Source organism: Heloderma suspectum, chromosome 2 (genome assembly GCF_057233095.1).
Source record: "Heloderma suspectum isolate Gila_16-S chromosome 2, 16-S_ref, whole genome shotgun sequence".
Lineage (NCBI taxonomy): Eukaryota > Metazoa > Chordata > Lepidosauria > Squamata > Helodermatidae > Heloderma > Heloderma suspectum.
Genome location: NC_139459.1, coordinates 267,592,676 through 267,606,631, shown reverse-complemented (window position 1 = coordinate 267,606,631; position 13,956 = coordinate 267,592,676). Strand labels below are relative to the sequence as shown.

The following is a 13,956-nucleotide window of genomic DNA, read 5'->3' as shown; positions in this document are numbered from 1 at the left end:
TTAGCTCACATCTGCCTGCCATCTAACTATTATTTTGACACATTGGCTATTTGAAGGCCAAAACAAGCCCTGAAATATTCATTCAGTCTTGTACATGGCCAGCTTCTGAAGATGTGATGTTGCTTGAATCCTAAAAAATAATAAAAATATGATATTGATGCCTAGGAAATTGAACTATGTTTTAGAAGAGCCCCCCCCACCTGGTCCCCTCCAGATGTTTTGGATTACCACTCCCATAAACCCCAGCCACCATGGCCAATGGCCAGAGATTATGGGAATTGCAGTGCAAAACATCTGGATGGCACCTGGTTGAGGAAGGCTGTTTTAGAATCATCCCTTATGGTGGGCAACATGTTGGGTGAGAGAATCTATGTCCCAAGCTTTCAGACATATTCTCCCTCTTGCATTTCCTGATTCAAGCCACAAGTCTATTGGCTATTTGTGCTCATCATTCAAGATCCAAAGTCATTTGGTAAATTACATTTCAATGTTCCTGCCTTCCAAAGAGCCTCAAAGCTCCTAACCAGCCTCTGTTACTTACTGCCACAAGGCAGCCCAAAGGGCACCATGATATATCTGCAGAGAGCATTAGAAACGGGAAAACTAATTAGGGCTTAGCTGAGTGAGCTAATGTTACAGAGCCAACAGAGCTATGCAATTCATGGCTTGCCATGATCGCCAGCTCGGATCAAGAGCAGACTTCCCCTCTGCTGCTTGGTGGGGGCGTCCACATTCTTCCGTGGCATTTGAAGTAATGTAGTGTTGCAGCGGATAGGGGAGGGCCTTGCTGGGCCAGTGGTTAAGCCTTATATAGCATTTGCTATGTCAGGAGCGGTTTTCCTTTCTACAGTGGCCAAACATCCATCAGCTTAGCTGCCCTGGGCTACAGTGCGCATATTCGCTGATCTGCCATTCTGGGTCTTTGGCTTGCTTGTCTGGCCATTCCCTGCTTCAGTGTTCATGAGGCCACCCTCCTGCCTAGGAGATCTCCCAGCAGACCCTCCTCACTGTGGTGCCTGCTGCGTTGCTTTGCCTGCTCCCTTCCTAGGATTCAAACCCTTGGTTGAGAGCGGATCTCACTCACAGTGCCTCAGTTGTATCAGAGACTTCCCATGGGCCTGTCAGAGAGATGCAACCCCCCCCCCTACTGTGGGGCTGTATCACATAGTGCTCTCTCCTGCCAAACCATCACCAGATTCTGGCATACCTGAAAGCCCTGAATTTCAACTCTACAAGGGCCTCTCTAAGCACTCTGAGGTACACCTGTTGGGCCACCTAATCCTCAATAATCTGAGTATTATACAAGCCACTGGAAGGCTGGATAATCAGATTCCTGTCATTTTCCTCCCAATGTTTTCTCACAGCAGCCTCTCCTGTACACCCAGTCCCCGCTGAAGCAGATTACAAGATCTCCCATACCTGTTGGAGCCCTTCCTTAGACTGTAAAGCCGTGTGCAATCTTGAAATGGCGAACACTTCCCAGGTGAGGATTAGAGCCCAGTGTTGGTTTCTTCAGCACCTTTTCTCACCCAAGCGATTAGCCAAATCGATGCTTTGCAGCTGTCCCACGGCTTGCTCCCGTGTGCCTTTTTCAATCTCCTCCAGCTGAGATTCCAAGGTCCTAATCCATGTTACATCAGGCATTTATTTCTGGCGGAGAAAAGGGGCGTAGCCAGGGCAGAGACTCAGGGAGCTGGACTGGCAGCAAGTGCTGAGAGCGAAATGAGGCATGCCAGAAAGAAGGCCATGCCCATGCTCATGTCCAAGAAGGGCGGCTCCTTTTCAGTTGGCCACAGTCTCTGTGCCTTTAGCAACAACCTGGTGTGCAGCTGACATTAGGAAGTGATCATGTTGGTCTCAACACTGTGAAAAGCCAACACCATGAGAAGTCTTGTTAAAGGCACAAGGGCAGGGCAGATTTTTTTTTTCTGGTCTGTTGGCATAAAATTGTGCCCCCTTCCCACATATTATACAGGCATATGGGTGTACACAGCCACTCAGATAAGTGTATGGATAATACATATAATCATATATTTAAAAAAAATCACAGCATATCACAACATACAGGGCAGACAAAGGTACAACAAAGTGCGGTTGCCACTTTTCCAAGAAAGAAAGAAAGAAAGAAAGAAAGAAAGAAAGAAAGAAAGAAAGAAGTCTCCATGTTTATATTAATACTTTCATTCATTTAAATATAGAAAAATATTTACATTCTGTTTAAGATGCCTTCAAAACAATGACTAAAAAAAATAGAACCACATGTTATACACTCAGTTGTATAACAAAACACACAGACACACATATAAAATGAGCAAAGAAACTTCAAGAAGGGAGACTTCAGAGCAGAGGAAGAAGTGATATTTTTTCATTCCAAATTGTGTCCCCAAGTGGACTTTCTCCCCATGGGGGTTCCAGATGTGCATTTACTTTGTTCTTTAAAAACAAAATTGCATTAGAACACTCATGCCTTAGCCCGCAGTGCAGAGGTGGGCAACCTTTTGTTTATTCCTTTGGGAGTAATCCCTTGGGGGCTACATACTGGCATATGGGTGGGCCAAAGCAAAAAGTGAGTGGGGGCACCTCTTATCACCCTCTTTCTGCCACCCCTCATCTCTCTCTCTCTCTCTCTCTCTCTCACTTTCTCACTCCCCTTCTCAAAGTGTTCTGCTGTCCCTATTGAAAGCACGGATTTAGCTAGATTCACACTCAGATCCACCTGGTATGCCATTCCCAAGCCCTGTGCGGCCTCTGCCTCTCATCTCTCATTGTTAACAGCTCAGGATTGAAGGGGCAGAGCTGCCAGACATGCACCCACCATGAAATGTGGCCATGAGTTGTAGGGCTCCTTCACATCAGGCTTTTATCCTGCAGTTGAGATTGCTCCTTCACAGAAGTTTGCGGGCTCTTTACATGATGCCGTGATCATCCAAGGCGTCTCCTGCACTAAATGCCCTTTCTTCCATTTATAAATAGATAGCATATAATGAGCTACCAAATTACCCCATTGTGTTCCGCTTGAGTTCCCTCCGTGGAAAGAGTAAAAGCGGCAAGAAGAGGAGCGAGATCAATGAAAGATAATGGAAGACTCAGCTATGGGGGAGAAGGGGGAAGGGGAAAGGGGGAAGGAAGCTCGAAGCTCGTGTAAAGAGAGTCAGTTGTGATCCTGCATTTCAAACGGAAGCAGAAAGGCCTGTTTTAAATGCAGGACTTTAGGCTGGTGTAGAAATGCCTGTAGGTTGCCTGTTTCTGCTGTAGGGTATTGTTAGGCCCATAATCAAGGTCTCTGTGAAATGTGGGAAGGCATGATAAACAAACCTTGTTGAAACGAAACCTGAGACTAGCTGCACCATTCCTTCAAAGCTGGGATGCTTGCTTTCATTGCTTGTATTTGGATATTTAGGGATGTTCATTGCTTGTATTTCATGACAGAGTTTTCTGAAGAAGAAAAAGTCCAGAAGAGCAATGTATGTGTTTACACCCTTTCCTTTGGAGTTGCTAACCATGAGATTCCAACTGCATTCAAGAATTAAGGTGGCCAGGTATCCAGAACAGTCCTCTGTTTGAAGGGCTGCCAGAGGACTGTCCTTTGTTTGAAGGAGTCCTCTATTTGAAGGGCTGTCCGGTCCAATTCTGGTTTTAAGATAATGAACCATAAGAACTGTTGGCCATCAACCGGAAGCATCTGGACAGCAGGCTGAACAGGTCACCCAGTCACAGTCTTTTACAGCATGGTAAGACGTACTGTGTTTCCATTTAAATTATAATAATAATTTCTAAGTTTGCTTGTGTGCATGTCAATTAACAAATGTAAACGTTATGCAAATGACTGTCTCCTTTGTGTTCTTTTTTGGTGATTCAGAAGTGGCCACCTTAAATTGGGGAGACTTGGCTCTGGGCCAGTCCTTCAAACTGCACAGATCATGATGGCCCTTTGTCAACATTACTTCTACTCCCACAGTCCTACTCCTACTCCCTTAACATCAGCAAATGTTTTTGAAGCAAAGGCAACTGTCCTCTCTGTGCTAGCCTCTCTGATGCGATGGCATCTGGATGGTGTGCCAGCAGGAGGGCTGTCAGCACCACTTTGCAGAGGGTTCAGTGGAGGCTGGCGCCAGCCCTGATTTGGCATTCCTTTGCTTATCGGTTTGTCTCTAACACAATAAATTGGTTGGACATTGAGATATTGGAATAACATTTCATACGCATGCTGAGGGGACAATTCTGTGTTTCAAGTCCAAATGCCAGATTGAGCCATCGTTCCATCCATTTTCAAATGGGGGAAAGGGGGAATAGCAGAATATAAGGCCATGTGATACCTCCCTTGAAGTCTAAGACACTGGAGTGAAAGTTGGTGTGAACATTCAGGACAATGGTCTGGTTTCAACGATGAAGCCCAGCTTGATCCCCTCACCTGTTTCCACGTGGGCCCTCAAACATGTAAAACACAATACGATATCTGCCCCGACAATGGAAATATTGGAATGGAATTCAGTTCAGGACACAATTATAGCTCTATGCAGGTATTCGCCTGCTCATGTGTAGGGCTAAAGTGTAGAAGGGGACATGGGTGCACATGTAAGCCCTGCCCCAAGCATCCCCATGCACCCTGTAGCCAGTGTTCCCATGATCATGAACCCTGCCTTATCAGGATTTTTGATGATGGGATCCCTCTACACATGTTCAGCTGAACATGCTTACAGAGCACTCTTCACATCGTCGTGGGGACGACGGGACTCTAGGGGTGGGGCTTAATGAACACCCACGTCATCCCCATACCCAGTTTAGCCCCACTCATGAGAAGGCGCATGCCTGAATAGGGCTTATATCGTTCATGTTGAAGCCCAGCTTCCACACACGTTTTCAAGAGGGACAGAAATAACCAGGCTTTGCAAACATGTGCTTTATTATGGTTGCCCTCTTGTGGTCATTCTTCCTCACTATATGTTAGAAACAGACTTGTAAGGCACACTTCAATTGACGTTTTCTGAATTGCTTGACTTATATAACCTCAGTTGTCTCTCTGACACAGCTTAGTCATTTCTTGCCCGTTCAGTACTGGGATATTGCTGATGAAAGGGGTGTCCTGAATTCCTTTGGCAGGGCCTCCCATTTTCTTGACTTGAATGAAGAGAGGAGGTTGGGAAATCCATCTGGCGAATATTAACCTAGAGCTGGAGTAGGCAACCTGGTGACCTCCAGAGGTTTTGGACTACAGTTCCCAGCAGCCACAGCCAGCATGGGCAATTATCGGAAATTATCGGAGCTGTAGCCCGAAACATCTAGACAGAACCAGGTTGCCTAGCCCTGACCTAGAGAGCGAGACGGTCTGTCAGGAGTACCATATCAGATATGCAGCACATATGTATAGGAGGTAAAGGTTCTCGGAAAGACCTAAGGCAGGTTTGGGCAACTCTGGAGGGGTGGGAACCCTCTGGGGGGCACGGCCCGCCACTACAGGAAGTGGCTGTGCTGGCCCTGCAAGTGCAACGCCATAACCCCAGAGAATCCGTAGCCTTCCAGTTATAACAGCGCCGCTCCCAGAAGGTCCCTCTACCTGATTTTCAGGGATCCCTCCTTTCTCCCCACACAGCAGAGCCTATCCCATTCAGCAGGGTTCCCTGGCCCTCCATTTAGTATTTTCGGGGGCCTGAAAGGGCTGCCATAAGGAGGAGGGGGTGGGGAAGTATTTTTACACCAGCCTAGTTGCACACACCTAAATCTGGATGTGATGCAAAACAGTGCCTCCAATGCAAAGTAAACGAAAGAAAAATGGGCTAGATCTACACCAGTGCTTTTTATGGGTATCGAAGTGCGCTGATAACTGCTGGGGCACAGTACGCATTCTGTATACTGCTCTCCTAGTGTTATTTCCTGCTTTTTATTCCGTATGATCCAAAATACTACAACAAGTGTCATTGTGTGTGCCACGGGGTATAAATGTGCAAGAGAGATAAAGCATCACCATGATGGGATCATATCAATGTGACACAAAGTGTAGATCTGGACGGGGGGGGGGGGGATTTACCAAATTGGATTGCATGCTTTTGATACAATGGGTTGAATCCAGGTTTAGGCTGGTGGAAGTGGACTTGCCTGTCCCCTCCTTCCCATGGCAGCCCCTCCAGCCCCCTGAAAATGTTACACAGCGAGAAAGGAAACCCTGCTGAATGGGGTGAGCTGGGGTGTGGAGGGGGGAAAGGGGGGAATCCCCCCAAATCAGGTGGAGCAGCCTTTTGCGAGGAGAACCCTTTTCCTCTCATGGAAGGCAGATCCTGCATCCAACCCAATTAATATTTATCCTGGGGGTGGGGAGTTATTTTTGTTATCTGGGGTGTGTTTCCATGCTATCGGCTTCACTTTGTTTGCAGCTTTGTTGCAACGTTTCCCCAATCGCATCTGCTCCTTTTACAGTTTCCACAGTGCTTAAAGTCTGGGCATATCATGGCTGTAGCCTGGGGCTGTGTGCTGTTTCCACTGAGCTCTAATCGAATTTTCTTGATGGCTGGGTGGACTCTGGGTGGAGCCTGGGTTGGGTCTGATTGCCTCATCAGTGTCCCCGCCTGCTCCTCTTGCCAAGTTCCCCTCCCTCGCCCCTTGTGCTCCACCCCAGTTACTGGCTGCCTCACCCCCATCCCCTGCTGTTGTTGCTCTTCCCCCTTATTCTGGCTTCCCAACAACCCTGCGAGGTGGGCTAGGAGAAGAGATAGTGGTCGGCTTCCCCCCCCCCCCCGGTGCTGTTATTGTTCTCCCCCTTATTCTGGCTTCCCAATGACCCTGCACGGTGGACTAGAAGAAGAAGTGGCTGGCTGGCTTCCCAACTGAAGGCACTTTTAATATCCATTGCAATCCTAACTGTCAAGCCTTTCTCCTGCGTGGCTGAGAAGGGAGACCCCAAGTAAATGCACTGAGGGGGATGCACTCCTATGCATGCCTACTCAGAAGCAAGCCACACAGATTTCAAAGGCAATTACTCCTGGGAAAGGAAAGCTGTAGAGCCAATGAGTTTACTCAGAAGTAACACCCCTAGCACATGCCCACACAAAGTGGGACAAAGTGCTAAAGGGGAAATACACAGGGAGGAAATGGCAAACAGAGCCAGTGGTTGATGTACTCGTTGTGCATCTCTTCATCTCTGCCTCCCTCGCCCCCCCTTCTGCTCTGCTCCAGCCCTTTTGTTTTTTTCCTTGAGTGAGTTTTAAAGCACACTTTCACTTTAACGAAGGAGTGAAAAAGCTGTGTGCAGCATCTCCTCCCTGTTAAACCCCCTAAAGCGGGGATGTGACTTAACAACTTAATAACTCTCAATGGCTCTCTGTCTCTCCGTGAAGCTGCCTTAACAACTCTCTGTGTCTTTGCTGCTCTTCTGATTTCCCTGCCACCACCTTGACTGGGAACGTCATAGGGATGCCCAGGGTGGGCGGACACTGCACTTGTATGCCAGGGGTGCTCATGAGTGCATCTCTTCATCTCTGCCTGCCTGCTCCCTCCAGTATCATCTCCCCCTCACCTTCACATGCAGCTGCTTCAGGTGAGGACAGGGGCAGGTGAGCAACCCACCCACAAAGGCCGGGCTACATGCCCCAGGGGCAGGACTATGATACCGAACCCAGTGCAGTTGTGGAAACAGCTCAGTAATGGAGCCAAAGTAAGCTGGAAAAGTCGGACTATAACCAGTCTCAGAAGAAGCGTTTTTTCCGTGATAAAATGCGGGGCTGGTGCTGAATGGCCACGACATCATGGAAACACAGAGAGTTCACTGCGCAGCCAGGTTGGAGTAAGTCATTGGTGGAAACACAGCCCTGCTCTAAGCCGTCAGGATGGAGCAGGCTATGAATCCAAAGAAATAAATTAGATTAAGCACAAACGCAAACACCTTTGCCTCAACAAAATCATGTTTTATCTACGGATGGGTGACATTCCTACCATTTCTTTGCTCTCCTCTTATTTCGCCGTCGTCCTCCTGCTGTTTCCTTTGTCAGCTGGCTGCCACCCGAGAGTTTCATCCTCAAAGATTGTTCCCCTCCCTGTAGTGCAGCTGTGGGAAGCCTCTTTCAGACCAAAAGCCGACCTACATTTTGGAGAACCTCTCGTAGGCCACATTCCTCACCCCTGCTGTATCCATGTAAGTGAACCCACGGGGACCACATGGAAATACAATGAAGGACGGCCTCCTTTGATCATGGCTGATCATTTGGTTCTGAAATGACACACAATGACCAGGCAGTGTGGGCTAATTTCTGGTTTATTCTGGAGCTTGTCATACAGAGGTGTGGCACAGTGCTAAAGCAAACAGCATCTGGTGAAGATCCAGCAAGCCCAATGTGTTCGCAGTTGCAGAAGTTCACAACGAAGGTGTCTCCTGAGCCAAAACGTCACAAGTTGCCCCTGAAGCAAGGCACTTGCAGTATTTAATTCGCAACGTCTTTCTGCTCGAGCAGTTCCTCTGTTGAATGGAGCTCCAGGCTCCAACCATGGCAGTATATTGCAGCTGGGATAATGATACATCCTTCTTCTTGTTCGTTGTTTTCTGGGAGACATTCCCAGGAAGGCGGCAAAACTAATAGGAATCATACATCTGCTCTGCGTGCAAAAGCTCTTGTAAATTGTGAACTATTTCGCTCATTAGAACGCTGCAAGGGATCCTGCCTCATGTGATCTCTCCAGAACAGAGGCTTCTGCAGCTTTCTACTGTGAAACAGAGTCCAGACGTCTGCAAGTAGAACTGACCTCTCCTTTAGAAGCAGAAAGGCAGCGGAGGATTAATAATTTAGCGACGCAATCCTAAACACACCCACCTGGGAGTAAGTCCCATTGAACGCAGTGGTACTTACTTCTGAGTAGACATATATAGGATTGCACTGTAAGTTTTTCGGGGAGCATACAAACATTCAATATGCCCCTGATTCAGCTTGTTTTGCAACTTACATGGGGGGTCGCGTAGCTGAGAAATGGGGCATGTCTGATAACTGAATTGATCCCCTAGTGGAAAACTACCATTGAGAAATAGATCGCATAATAAACTGCTTGCACTGAGTGACCAACCTGGAAATGGTTATGCATGGACCCTCTGCTGCGAGTGGACATTTCAGGTTCTACGTTGTTTCTGAAGTGATTGTTACTATTTACACACAGTATCTGAATACATTAGAACAAATGTTACATTCTCAACATTTTGAAAAGCAAATGTTTACAAAGCTTTGAAAAAGCTCCAAATGAACAACTGCATCTCCCCACCTACGAATCATCAGGTTTTGTTTAAAAGAAGAAGAAATCATTCCAAATTCAACAGAACTCAATCTTCAACTTGATTTTAGCAGGATTATTCGTACTTGAAGAAGAAGGTTGACAATGCAACCGAGTCTGGGTCCATGGTGATAACACACGTTGACTTCATAGCTGACTATGGAATTAGGCTTGGTTGATGCAGTTGCTCTCGGAGTTACCAAAAGAGAGAGACCCTGCGTTCCACTTGCTTTCATGTCCAGTTAACTACATCATCAGCACAGATCACACTGCTGCCTTGGTCCCTGGCTGTTACCACATTTCCTGTGAGCCGGATGGATTCTCCCATGCAGACGTATAAGGGCCCCAGCTGAATCTGGATCAGCAAGTGGTGGGACAAGGGCAGAGTGACATTCACACACATCAGTGGCCAGTTTGCAAGTGCCCAGCACATGATAAAGAGCTCTGCATCTCAGCAATAGGAAACATCACATGCTAAAACGGAAGCCTGTCAAAGGGGGGGGGGGCTTTGCATCCCTCTAGATGTTTTTGGACTCCATCTTCCATCATCAGTGGTTATGCTGGCTGGGGCTGATGGGAGTTATAGTCCAGCATCTGGAGGACCACAGATTCCCATCTCTGCTGTAAAGTCAGTGACAGCAGGTATGAATCAGCCACCTTTAAACCTCTTTCCCCTGCGCAAGGTATAACCTTTCTTAGGGCTCTGTTTTTCTTTCTTAATTCTCTTCTGAGACAGAAATGCAGCTTCACTTAGCACCACCTTAATGACTGCTTAGACCAGGGGTAGGTAACCAGTAGCCCTCCAGATGTTCATGGACTACAATTCCCATAATCCCTGACCATTGGCTATGCTGTCTGGGGATGATGGGCATTTGAGTCCAACAGCATTTGGAGGGCTACATGTTCCCCACCCCTGGCTTAGATTATCCTTTCTTAGGGCTTCTTTAGGGCCTTGAGAGGTACTTAGATACCATATTGGGAAACCCAGATGTAAATTTATTCCTTCATATACATATATGTACACATATACACACACACACACACACACACACACTCTTTTAAAAATTCCCTCTCTAGTGAAAAACAGGATTATGAGGCATTGTCCCAGCGGAAGAGCAGGAATATGCTACCACTGATATGCTTTGCATTTCATGTTTTGCAGCTTCTCTGCTCAAGACCGATCTTTGCTTCCTTCTGCTGCAAGCAGTGATGTGTTTACAGGCTTCATGGCTGCCTGCATAGCTCAGGGGACAAAAAGAGGCCTTGAAAGATTGTTGACATTGCAAAAGGTTTCTTTTCACACCTCCTCCTAGATCAGTGCCTCTCTCCCACACACTCAAGGACATGCAACATTTCATTCCGCTTACTAAACAAGAGCTTCTCAAGTGACCAGGGGTAGGATCTTCTCTCCACCACAGGGTTTTTTGTGAAAAGCTCCATCAACTAGTATTGCTTTCATGCTCAGCTTGCTCTTAGACACATTTCCACCTTGCTCTAAGGACAAACAGTCTTGCAGTTCATACCATGAACCTTCAGAGGGTGCCATTAACCTTTCCTTGTCCCCTTTCTCTGCCCCCCCCCCCCATTGCTGCTTCTCCAAAGGACAAGTTGACTGGCCCCAGAGCTATCTGAGAACGGCACCTAATGTACCATATGCTCCCTGCCTGTGGGACTGAAATGTATCACTTAGGCCAGTCAGTCACAACAGAGGTCTCAGTGTGGGAATCAATGTGTGATGTTCTCCTCTCCCCGCTGCCGTTCCTCCAGTGAAACCAGAGCAGCGGCAAAGTATCCATTTAACCTCCAGGATGGAGAAGCCAAGCAGCTGCAGGGTAGCAAACATTTTGTAGCACTGGGTGTTCTTACACAGAGCTTTTAGCTCTCTGACTGTGCTGAGTCAAGGTAGAACATGGGTCTCTCTCTGTAGTTGCAAAAGCCTCACTTTGGCTTCAGTGCCTGTGAGCCTCTGCCCTTGCTGACTACAGTGATTCCAAATGATGTCATGAGGCCCAAATGTGGGTTGTCACAAGCAGGTATTGGGGCCATGGAGAGCAAGGGGTCAACAGGGTATTGCTTAGGGCTGAAATCTGTGAGGTCTTTCCTAAAAAAAACACATTGCCTTGGTGGGTCTCCATAATATGTTTGGGAGCACCAGAAGAACATAGGAACATGGAAAGCTGTCTCAGATCAAGTCACTGGTCCATCTAACTCAATGTTGTCCACACCGGGGCCCTCCAGGTGTTGTGGCTGATTTGTACTTCCTGCCCTAGACTTTATGGAAGGGATGGGGAATCTTTGGCCCTCCAGATGTTGTTTCTGATTTGTACTTCCTGCCCCTGACTTTACAGCAGGGATGGGAAACCTCTGGCCCTCCAGATGTTGTTGGACTACAGTCCCCATCTGCCCTAAGCAGCATAGCCAATTGTTAGAGATTATGGGTGACGGAGTTCAACAACATCTGGAGCAGTGCAGGTTCCCTGCCCCTGATCTACACTGACTGGCAGCAACTCTCCAGCATTACAGACAGGGCTCTTTTGCAGTCCCACCTGGAGATGCCAGGGACCTGGGACTTTTTACATGCAAAGCATATGCTTGACCACTGAGCTACAGCCAGGGGTGGTCTGTCATTTAGGGTAGTGGGGAGGGGAGCCCTGCCTGTATCCCTCACTGCATCCAATTCCCAGCTACTTGACCCTCAGATGAAAAAACCCTGCTGTTGGCCCCCTGCACACCACTGTGCACACACAGTTCCCCCTCCCCTGACCTGATTGCTCATTCAGACGATAACTCTCCAAACGGCACATATGCCACAGAGTGGAGCCCTTCCCCTGCAGAAGTCTCCTGAATATAACAATCCAGAACTTGTCGGTTTCCTTTTCTCTGTGCTTTCCTAACTACCCGTGATCTCCACATGACTCCTGTAACGCTTGCCTGATAGACCTGGTTGCTCAGCATGCCCTGCTTCTCCTTACCCCCCAAATAAGAGCCTTTGAATGGTCCTTGCTGTGAAACTGCACTGCACGAGCAATGCCACGCTAGTGCCATAGGATAAGCTTGGCTAGCTTGCACTGGACTGTTTCCAAGGAACCCACAGCCTAAAGCCTCCCCTACCGGATCTCCCACATAAGCTGTGCATGATCAGAAGAAAACAAAGATGGGGGCCTTGCTTATTCATTCCTGGCTCACCTCGAATTAGCACTGAATACACATTCCTGTCTTTAAAGGTCAGAGGGATAAAAATAGAGGACAAGTACAGAATTGAGGGCAAGTGAGGAAAACACCTGATACGGCCTTGCCCATGCCAACACCAGCTGGAGTTTGGCTTCAACATGACACCATATCACACAGCATGCAGGCAAGAGAGAAAACGGGCTGGAGGTGTGGGGGGGGCAGGTTTGAGAGGCAGCCTCATCAGACAGTGTAAACAGGAAAGTCACTTGACAGTGATGATAAATGGGAAGAACATGGCAAAGAAGTTAAGGCAGGTTTTGTCTTGATGAGTCCAGCAGGAAACTTCTAATGCCAACAACCTCCTTTCTACTTTTCTAATATGTGGTAGGCATCCCTTGCTACAGGGGTGGGCAGAAGCTAGATCTCCAGGGGTTTGGGACTTCAACTCCCAGAAGGCCCTGCCAGCATGGCCAATGGTCAGAAATGCCGGGAGTTGAAGGCCACAACATCTGGAGATCTATTTTTTGCCCTCCCCTGCCTTACTATACCAAATCATATGTGCCGAAGAGGCTCACAATTTTGTCACATTTTACCAGTGATCCAGGGTGCTTCCAGATGAGGCATTTATCCTGCAACCACCCTGTCTCAAACACAGGTTTGATGGGAGGTCCTGATGTTGCTGTCTTCAATTTGTAATCCCCCCACCATTTTCCCACCACTTCTTCTGTCTTTTTTATTACCAGAAAAAAAAAAAATCTGTTAAGGAGGAAAAGGCAGAACAGCTGCACTATGCCTTTTGACTGGTAGCTCTGCAAGCTGGAAGCCTTATGGCAAGCAGACTGGGAACTTCTGTTCCCATTTTCAAAGCCAATTATTGCTGCATGCAGCCTCTGTTCTTGAACCAGTTTAGGAGGAACCAAAGTGAAGTTTTCTTCTTCTCTTTTTATTGCAGCCTTACACTGGATTCCTTAACAGATTCTTTAATAGCCAGATAGCATTCTGCTGGTTTTGCGTCACGAATAAGACAATAGTGTGTGCATGTGTAATCTGTAAGCCAGCTTTCCCCATCCTGATACTCTCCAGAGGTGTTGGACTCCAGCTCCTAGCATTCCTGACCATTGGTCATGCTGGCTGGTGCTGGGAATTGGAGTCCAAAACATCTGGTGGGCACCAGACTGTCTACCTCTGTCTTAAAAGATCCATACTCTGGCCAGTGCTACTCACACTGTCTGGGGCCCCCACAGGAACACATTTCATACAGGCTGATCCTATGGCTGTTCCCCATTAAGGCAGGCTTTATAAAGAAAGCCTGAAGGTTTTTTTTTATTTTCATAACAAAGTGGATGTTTACCAGGCACTGACTTGGAGGTGTTAGCTCTGCTACAGTCTTGCTGAAGCCATATGGTATTCATCATGCTCCCTTCAAATGCTGGGCCAATAATTATTACTTCGTAGGAAGAGTTCCAGGTTTTATTTTATTTTTTGCGACACTGATAACTTCCTGGCGCATGGGCTCACATTCCTCTTGTGTAAAATATCTTG

General features: G+C 47.5%; 1 protein-coding gene across 2 annotated transcripts in view; it reads right to left on the bottom strand.

Annotated features, from left to right (window-relative positions):
- Positions 1 to 12,654, bottom strand: part of MYOZ3 (myozenin 3) — a 44,015-nt gene extending 31,361 nt beyond the window's left edge. The window contains exons 1-2 of one of the 2 annotated variants that reach the window (XM_084839165.1): positions 7,924 to 12,654; positions 1,420 to 1,650 (exon numbers count right to left, since the gene is read on the bottom strand). The gene's annotated coding sequence lies outside the window, so the exon portion shown is untranslated. Of the gene's footprint in view, positions 1 to 1,419; positions 1,651 to 7,923 lie in introns of those variants that run through there. The other variant, XM_084839166.1, reaches the window with a different exon arrangement.
- Between the last annotated feature and the right edge of the window lie 1,302 nt (positions 12,655 to 13,956).